Below are 7,928 nucleotides of genomic sequence, written 5' to 3'. Positions count from 1 at the left end.
AAACTCACAGCCCAGCTAAATGATATGCTGACTATTTTCTGAAAACACAATTTTAAAAAAAATGCTACGCTGTTCCACCTCTCTGCCTCAGCATTTTTTTTTACAGCATCTCCCCGCGCTGCTCTTCCTTCCATCTGTGAAAACATCTGGAAATCTCTGGAAATATTTAACAACCTTTACAATGAAAAGAAAGCATTTATTTTAGCGAGTGTCTGAGCCAGGAACTAATGAAAAGATTCCCTGGCTTTGGCATTTGAGACAATGCATTAAAAGCAAGAGAGAAAACGGGAGCTTTCGGTCCCGCTGTTTGTTCGGAGTATCAAAGAGGTGCAGACTTTCCTTTTCTTTCTCTCTCTCTGCTCTCATTTAGACTCATCTGATGTGAGTATGGTACTTACACATGTAACTATCCAAATTCAATTTTCTGTGGATATTTCTAAGTAGTGCATGCATTAAAAAACTGTATTTGCACGTACACGAGCTACACTGAATTGCATGAAAAGAATAACTCCTTCTGTCGAGCTTATTACCCTTACGCCTGGGCTCGAGAAGGGAGCAATTAATCATATTTTTGCTTTGGGTTAGAATACTGATTTCCTTCTCTGCACAAAGGAAATGTAATATTGTCAGAGCTGGAAATTCATCCAGCATTAGGTACAGTTTAGCTCTAAGGCTTTCTGCTCCCTGTCGAGTCGAGTGCCATAAAATGATGTGAGGGGAGCTGGAAGACCGAACGACTGCTGCTCAGCTGGGTGCTGGAAATGAACTGTCTGTCTCTCCATCTTTAGTTAATATGTTCTGTTACCAAGGGGCATTTTCAAAATGACTCCTGGCAACTACGTTCACCTGGTTGAGATTGCTTGACAGTAGCATGGGTGGAGTCCTAATGGAAAGAAGCGATCAGCACAGAAAGTGGAGAATTTTGCTCCATGCATCATTAACAGATATAGGTGTATTCTCTCTCTTAAAGTTATTCATTGAGTCGTCTCCCCGCAAGTAAAATCCGTTCATTTATCTAAATAGTGTCCATGCAGCATCGCAGTAAAATCTGATTCTTAAAATGTGTTGTACAGGTGCTCGATAAATGAGATAATAGACTAACTTATCAATGATAAGTTAGTCTATTTCACCTGAAAAAGTCCAACTTGTTTAAGATATAAATTTATTACACAGAAAAATGATGTTCTGAGTGTGCTGTATCTCAACTAAAGTTGATTTAAAGGAAAAGGTGTTGTAGTTGAAGGTGAACAAGCTATAGATGAGGCTTTGAGAGACTGATCAAGAATTTGGAGATGAACCAGACATGGACTGCAGCTTCAGCTGGTGCTTTAGCGTCCACCAAACACAGACATATTCAAGATATGGTCTACAACTGTTGTATTTCTTGTGAAAAAGGAATCCTCTAAAAATGTATCTTTAGATACTTTTTGTCATGCTTCTGTAAGTATTTGCAAGACAACAAAGGAATCATTTCTTTCTGTATCATTTGAAAGATGCAGCTGGAATGTTAAATATCTTCTAAAATACTTATAATAGTAGTTAACCTTTAACCAATTATTTATTATAAAAGATTGTGTGTTGCAGATTGTTTGACAAAGGTAATAGTTAACAGAAAAAAGTATTTATGAAATATTTATATCCATGCACCAAAGCTTATGACTCTAAACTTGTTAGTTTAAAAAAGTATCAAATTACACACTGTGACCTGACTTGTCAGTTCCAAACATATCAAGAATGCTTAGTTGTGATTGATTTAATAAATACAGGAATACCTTCTGAATGATTTAATGCAGTATTTGACCAGGCAATCAGTGATCCAACCCAGTTCTGATCTCTGACAGATTGGGGAACCTCTTACCTGACTGGCAATAGCTGTGTGCAGAGATGTAAAGAGGTGCTACATAGATGTAGAATATGAGCTTAGAGTTTTGGAGAGAACAAAGATCATACACATTTAGCAAGGACTGAAAGTGGAAACAATTGGCGCAGGTGCTTCCATAGAAGTATTATATGGAGTTTGTTTCAGGACTAAAAATGTTGTAACCACAAACTAAAGTTTGTTGTTCAGAAACCAACATGACAGGTAAGACAGATGCAAAGGTGTGTGTATAATTGACTATTTTTGTGTTGCTTAGTCACAGATCCTCAGGGTCGCTTGTCTTTGACAGCATCAGAGCTAACTTTTTATCCGCTGCTTTTAATTACCTCTTTAATTTGCAGTTTGATGATCAAGGCACCCTTCTGAAATTAGAGGAACCTTGAAAAGTTCTCACCTTTTTTCATTTCAAACTCTATTAGGAGCTTATTAAAATTCCAGTTCTCAATGGTGAATGCTTTTTAGCCATTAGTGTGATGTCACATCAACTCTCAGCAGTTTGATTATTGTGTGATGTGCCCTTGTCTCTGTTCTGCGAGCGTTCACTGAAAAGGCGCTCCGTCGCTTCAAAACAGGATATGAAAATATACAAAGCCAGGTTTTTATTCCCATGTTTATCACCTTGAGTCTGGATAAGCAGAAGATGAAAACATATAAAGCAGAAAAACAAAAAAGAAAAAAAAAAAACCGAAGCAAAAACACCCAGCTGCATCTCTCAATTCTTTCAATTCGTTCCCAGTGAAAGGCTCAGTTGTTGTTCTTCCTCTGTTGAATCAGTTTTCTGACACTCGATCATTTTTGCTTGTATCATTTCCAAAACACATGGGGAGAAAATAGCTTCCCATTCCAGGAAAAGGAAAAAAGTAGGATATGAGATTTTTAAGTTTATTTGCAAAGTTCAAGCCAGAGCCAATTTTCAAAGAGCATCACAGAAAAGTTTAACCACACGGAGAGAGAGAAACTAGCTAAATTAGTTTACACCCAGTGTTTTTCAGCTGCAGGACACAAACTGTGGTTTCTGCTGTGGGAACAAAGAACTCCTTTCTCAGCTTGGCAGTGGAGTAATTAATGAGCAGAGGTTGACAAAATGTGGGTTTTCAACTGCCTTAATTTGCAACATTTGCCTTCACGGTCCCAACTCTTTTTAACTATTGTTTTCTATCAGTTTTTAATATAACCTAGCATGTTTTCTAATGCTGTTTAGTTCAAATGTACATCTTACTAAAATTAGCTTGTGATTTCTGCCTCAGGCTGTTCATGGGCTAAAAAGAGAAATGTCACAAAAACCCTGAAGCCAAACAGATTTTACATTGAAATTCACATTTTTTTTTTTTTTTTTTTACAGAAAGACCACACATTTTTATGTGTAAAAGGAACACAGAATGCAGTTTGCTGGGATTTACATATTTCCACTCAGAAAGCTCAGATTTTTTTTCTGTCTTCATCCCCTGTCTTTATCTCACACCTGTCCTGAATATGTGAACAGCACATCTACTCATTGTGTTAATTATGTCTCTATGTTGCTTGTGTTTGTTACTTGTTCCTGTCCTGGTTCTTGATATTTGAGTTTTAACTGAGTAATAACTACATTTGGATCAACTTTGACATGACTGAATGCCTGATCATTGTTCCTATTGGCATGGCCCACAAATCTCGCAACAATTTGACCGTTATTTATTTCATTTAGGGATCAGTCACTGTCTCCATACTGTCAATAAGCTGCTGTTTATGTGACACTGAAATTATTTGGTTTGAAAGGGAGCACAGATTTGTTTTATTTCCAGACTGTTATGAGGATACAATAATTTTCTGAGCGTGTAGAAAGGTGCAGCATCACAAAGAGGAAGGACTTAGCAAGACAATGTCAAACTGTAAGCTGTTAAGGTAAAAAAAAAAAAAAGAAGGGCGTCCCTGATACCTTTAAAATGTATGAATACTTCTTTAAGCGTCAGTTTAAGGAGGATAGGTATATATGGAAAATAAGCTATGACTCAGTGGTTTAGATAAATGTGACCATTTGGGTCAGACCGGTGTGTGTCTCTGCCCCCACACACCACTAGGCAAAGAGAGAAGATGGCTCTCCCAGTGCATATTGTTCTGAACAGTGCCCAGACAATAAACAATGATAATGAAGTGTATCAATGGAGTATCTATTTAGAACACCCACCACTTATGTCATATCATGGGCTGTGCTATGTATCAGTGACGAATTTATTTAGGGCAGGAAATAACTGTGAAACTAACAGAGTATGTTTATCTCATTTGACGTCTGATGTATGTAACTCAGATCTAAATGTTAAATCAGGGCCTTTTCCAGCCTGGGACAGGTTCTTGCCTGACTTGTACTATCGCCCTGATGTTGTGAAATGGAATTAGCTGACTTGTGTCTCTTTCCTTAGAAAGAACACAAAGTTTTTAAAACTTTAACAGTTGCCAACACACAATGTGATGACTAAAGTAGAACGTTGAATAGATTAGACTTTTTTCAACCAACATTTTTTGTCAGGAAAAATGTTTAATCTAGACTTGAAGTTTTTTTTTTTCTCTGCTGCATCTCAAACAGGAAAATTCTTCAAAAGGGATGAAGCAAAAATTTTCTTTCCAAAGAAGCTTTATGCTCACAAACACATTTGGTTGACTTTATGGTCTGACTGCAGACTTTCAGAGTTGTTCTCATTGTGTAATATGTCTCCATCTCTCAGCAGTTTCTTCATTTGAAGTCAAGAGCCCAACTATTTCATAGTCCTGCAATTTCAGACCGCACATTGTCATCCATAGAGGCCACTGCAAATCCATTAAAGCAGATCATTTTAAAACATAGTGTTCCTATACAAAGTAGCTTTTATTTTGTATAGGAACACTATGTTTTAAAATGATCTGCTTTGAGAAATAATAGATTGCTGTATCGTTATTCATTTTTTTTTTTTAATGTTTGGTTTTATCGTTTTAAAATATACCAATATATACATTGTAACAAGTATGTTAAGTAAATAAAGGGGCAGTATTGGTATAGTGCCATTCTATATCACAGTAAAGTAACTATGTTGCCTTAAGTTTTTATAAAAATGCTGTATCAAACATAAGATGAAAGAAATTTTACTATGCCATTTGACGCTTCACATCTTTTTAAAAGTATGTAGAAAACAACAAAGAGAAACACCCTTTGTGTGCTTTGCTTCTATTCAGTAGTGTACAGTTAAACTCTATCAGGCTTCTTCATTAGTCACTTTGATATGTTTCATGTCTACATGGATGTCTTGAGTGTTTTTATCGCTAAACAGTTTTTTATTACAAAGATCAAAGTCATATTTCTGATTCCAGTTCTATATCTGCTTATATATCTCAGTTTTGAGGTTCTGCCTGAGCTCCCAAGAGAAAATTGCTTTGGGAATAAAGCACATGAACATATTCTGTAATATGTTTTTCCTGGCTTATTGCAGTGGGAAAAATGTTCTAGTCTAATGTTTATACACACTCTTTCTAGTAGTTACGACAAAATGTGATGCCCATCCTCTGATTATCTGCAGCCATTTATCTTTTCTTCTGTTTTTAAACAGAAGCCCTTAACTGTTTATCCTTTATTTGCCTTCTGAAATCAGAAAAGTCACAAAGAAAAAAAAAGTCATTTTCAACAAAAAGATGTATTTATCCCAGAGGGATGAGATATCTGACTGCCAATGACTGGAACTTATGTCTCTAACTCAAAGAGAAGTTAAAAGAGCATAGAAACAAATGATTCATTGATGTTAAATGTGGCTTTAGCCAGCGGTGAGTTGAAGATGAGTCGTTGCTGACCAAACATCTTTTTCAGATGCAAGCTGCACAGTGAGACCATTAAGAGCTTTATCTACGAGGAGTGAAAACCATAAACTCAGTGAGGGTTGCAGAGATTGATGTCATTGAGTTTTTTTCCTCCTCTTTCTTTCCTTTTTTGTCTTTTGGTTTTTCGGCTGACAGCAGCAGTTTGTCTCCATACTGAGCGGAGAAAGCTGGAGCAGTAATGGACCTAGCTCCCAGTCTGACTGCTGCTGGCTTACATCAACGGATCATCATGTCAGGCAGTTTCTACTCCATCAAGCTTGACTGCCAATCCAGAACAAAAACAGTTGGATGTGCCAATTAAAGTCCCTGTTTCAGCTCCTTCTGTCTTCTCAAAGATGTGTTGTACCTCAAAGAGAAAGCGACATTAATCCATTTAGTCACATTCCAGGGTTACACCTGGAAGAGGCAGCAAAAAAAAAAAAGACATTCTGAGTTTCTAAGATTGGAAGAGATATTTAGATTTCTCTTTCATTCTTTATGCAATAACAGTGTCTTTATGTATTATCCACCTTTATTCGATTTACTGGATCAAAAAAACTCTGTTATTCTCTCATCTCCGGCTGATCTGACGACGCACACTTCTGATCAAACTTTTAACTGTCTGATCAAAAGTGCTTTTAAGGTTTCTGGCGTCGTTTTGACGAGCACATGTTAAAAATTCTTTTTATGACTTTATTTTAGTTTTTTTTTTTCATATGAAGAACTCAAGGGGTTGAAATTCTAAGGGAACAGGACAACAGTAAGAAACTGATTATGTACATCCCAACGACTTGACTGCAGGCAGTCCAACTCACAGATTTATCCCAGCATTTCAAGAAGGAAACTTCTCTCAGGAGATGAATACATTAATCAGTGCTGCCATTCAAACCCAAGGAGGGGTAACTTACTGAACCACAAAGAATTGCTTTAATCAAACCACTTCATGTTACAAACATCTAGTAGGGACTTACTCACCATGTTTGTAGTTATGTGCTGCCATTAACTTTGCGTTATGTCCTTCTTATAGAGAGCTTTCTACAAAACATACTGGTGGCTTGGTGTTTCTGCCTACAACATGCTCTTGATTGTTTCCCCCCTAGAAAGTAGACCAGGCCCACCATTTCCAGGATTTTGCTGTGTCTGCTTCCTCTTCTCTTAACATTTAGTATGTCACAGTGGATGTTTGCTCCTACTGGCTCTCATAAATAAAAACAGGCAAACGGTGGAGGGTGGGTTTCTCACTCATCTCTGGATTTATAAGTTTAGACATCTATCATGTATCTTATGATACGCTTACATCCCTTTCCAGTTCTCAGACTGATTTATGTCATTGGAGTATTGCAGCACAGCAGTAAAGCCCAGCTGTATTGTTATTTGTTCACTGTGGAAACGTACTGTCTGTTGAGAAGTACGTTTTAAGTCAGATTTTCTTGTGGATCATATAGGTTAAGAATTTTAGTTTAGCAGTGGCTGGTTGCATGAATGTTAAAATGTATGCATGTGCATCGACTGTAAAGGAAATGTATGCTTTTCCACCTTTATGTTAAGAAGAAGGAACCTGGAGGAAGAAAAAGCTGCTATTGCTTCTAAAACAATAAATATTAAAATCAGCTTAGACTCTTGAGTTCTCATGAAAATGCCCACTGTATTTAAAAAAAAAAATTAGCTGTACAAATCTATGTTGCTTGTGTGATTAATTGCTGACAAAATACATAGATCTTTAACTAATGCAGGATCGCATCAATCAGAATCTAAGGTCTTGATATGTTTTGCATAACTGCTCATAGATGAAAAGGTTTCTTGAATCAATCAGATCCAAGCAAATTTGTCATGCATGTAATTTAATACAGTAGTCTACAATAGGTTATAATGCCAGGTATTAATTTGCTGTCAGTTTAAAATCTGAGAATGTGGACACAAGGTATAAATAAGGAAACAGGATCACAAGTAACAGAATCTGATCTGTTGAGATGTCAAAAATAATGGATTCATTTTTATTGACATCTCATTATCTCTGTTAAATGTTTTTTCCAAAAATTATGTTAACATGAGACTTCAACACCATAAAAATATTTTGTAAAGCCATAACAATCTGAAAACCTTCAAACCTGCACAATTATGTTTTGTTTTTTAGACTTAAAGCTTTTATAATTAGACCCTTAGGTTTTTCTATGCTATAACTGTCGCTGTTTTTATTTTTTAAAGAGTGGATTATTATGAAGAATTCCCCAAAGTTTTGGATCCATCTATA

The sequence above is a fragment of the Xiphophorus couchianus genome, chromosome 23 (genome assembly GCF_001444195.1).
Source record: "Xiphophorus couchianus chromosome 23, X_couchianus-1.0, whole genome shotgun sequence".
Lineage (NCBI taxonomy): Eukaryota > Metazoa > Chordata > Actinopteri > Cyprinodontiformes > Poeciliidae > Xiphophorus > Xiphophorus couchianus.
Note: the sequence above shows the minus strand (reverse complement) of the source record.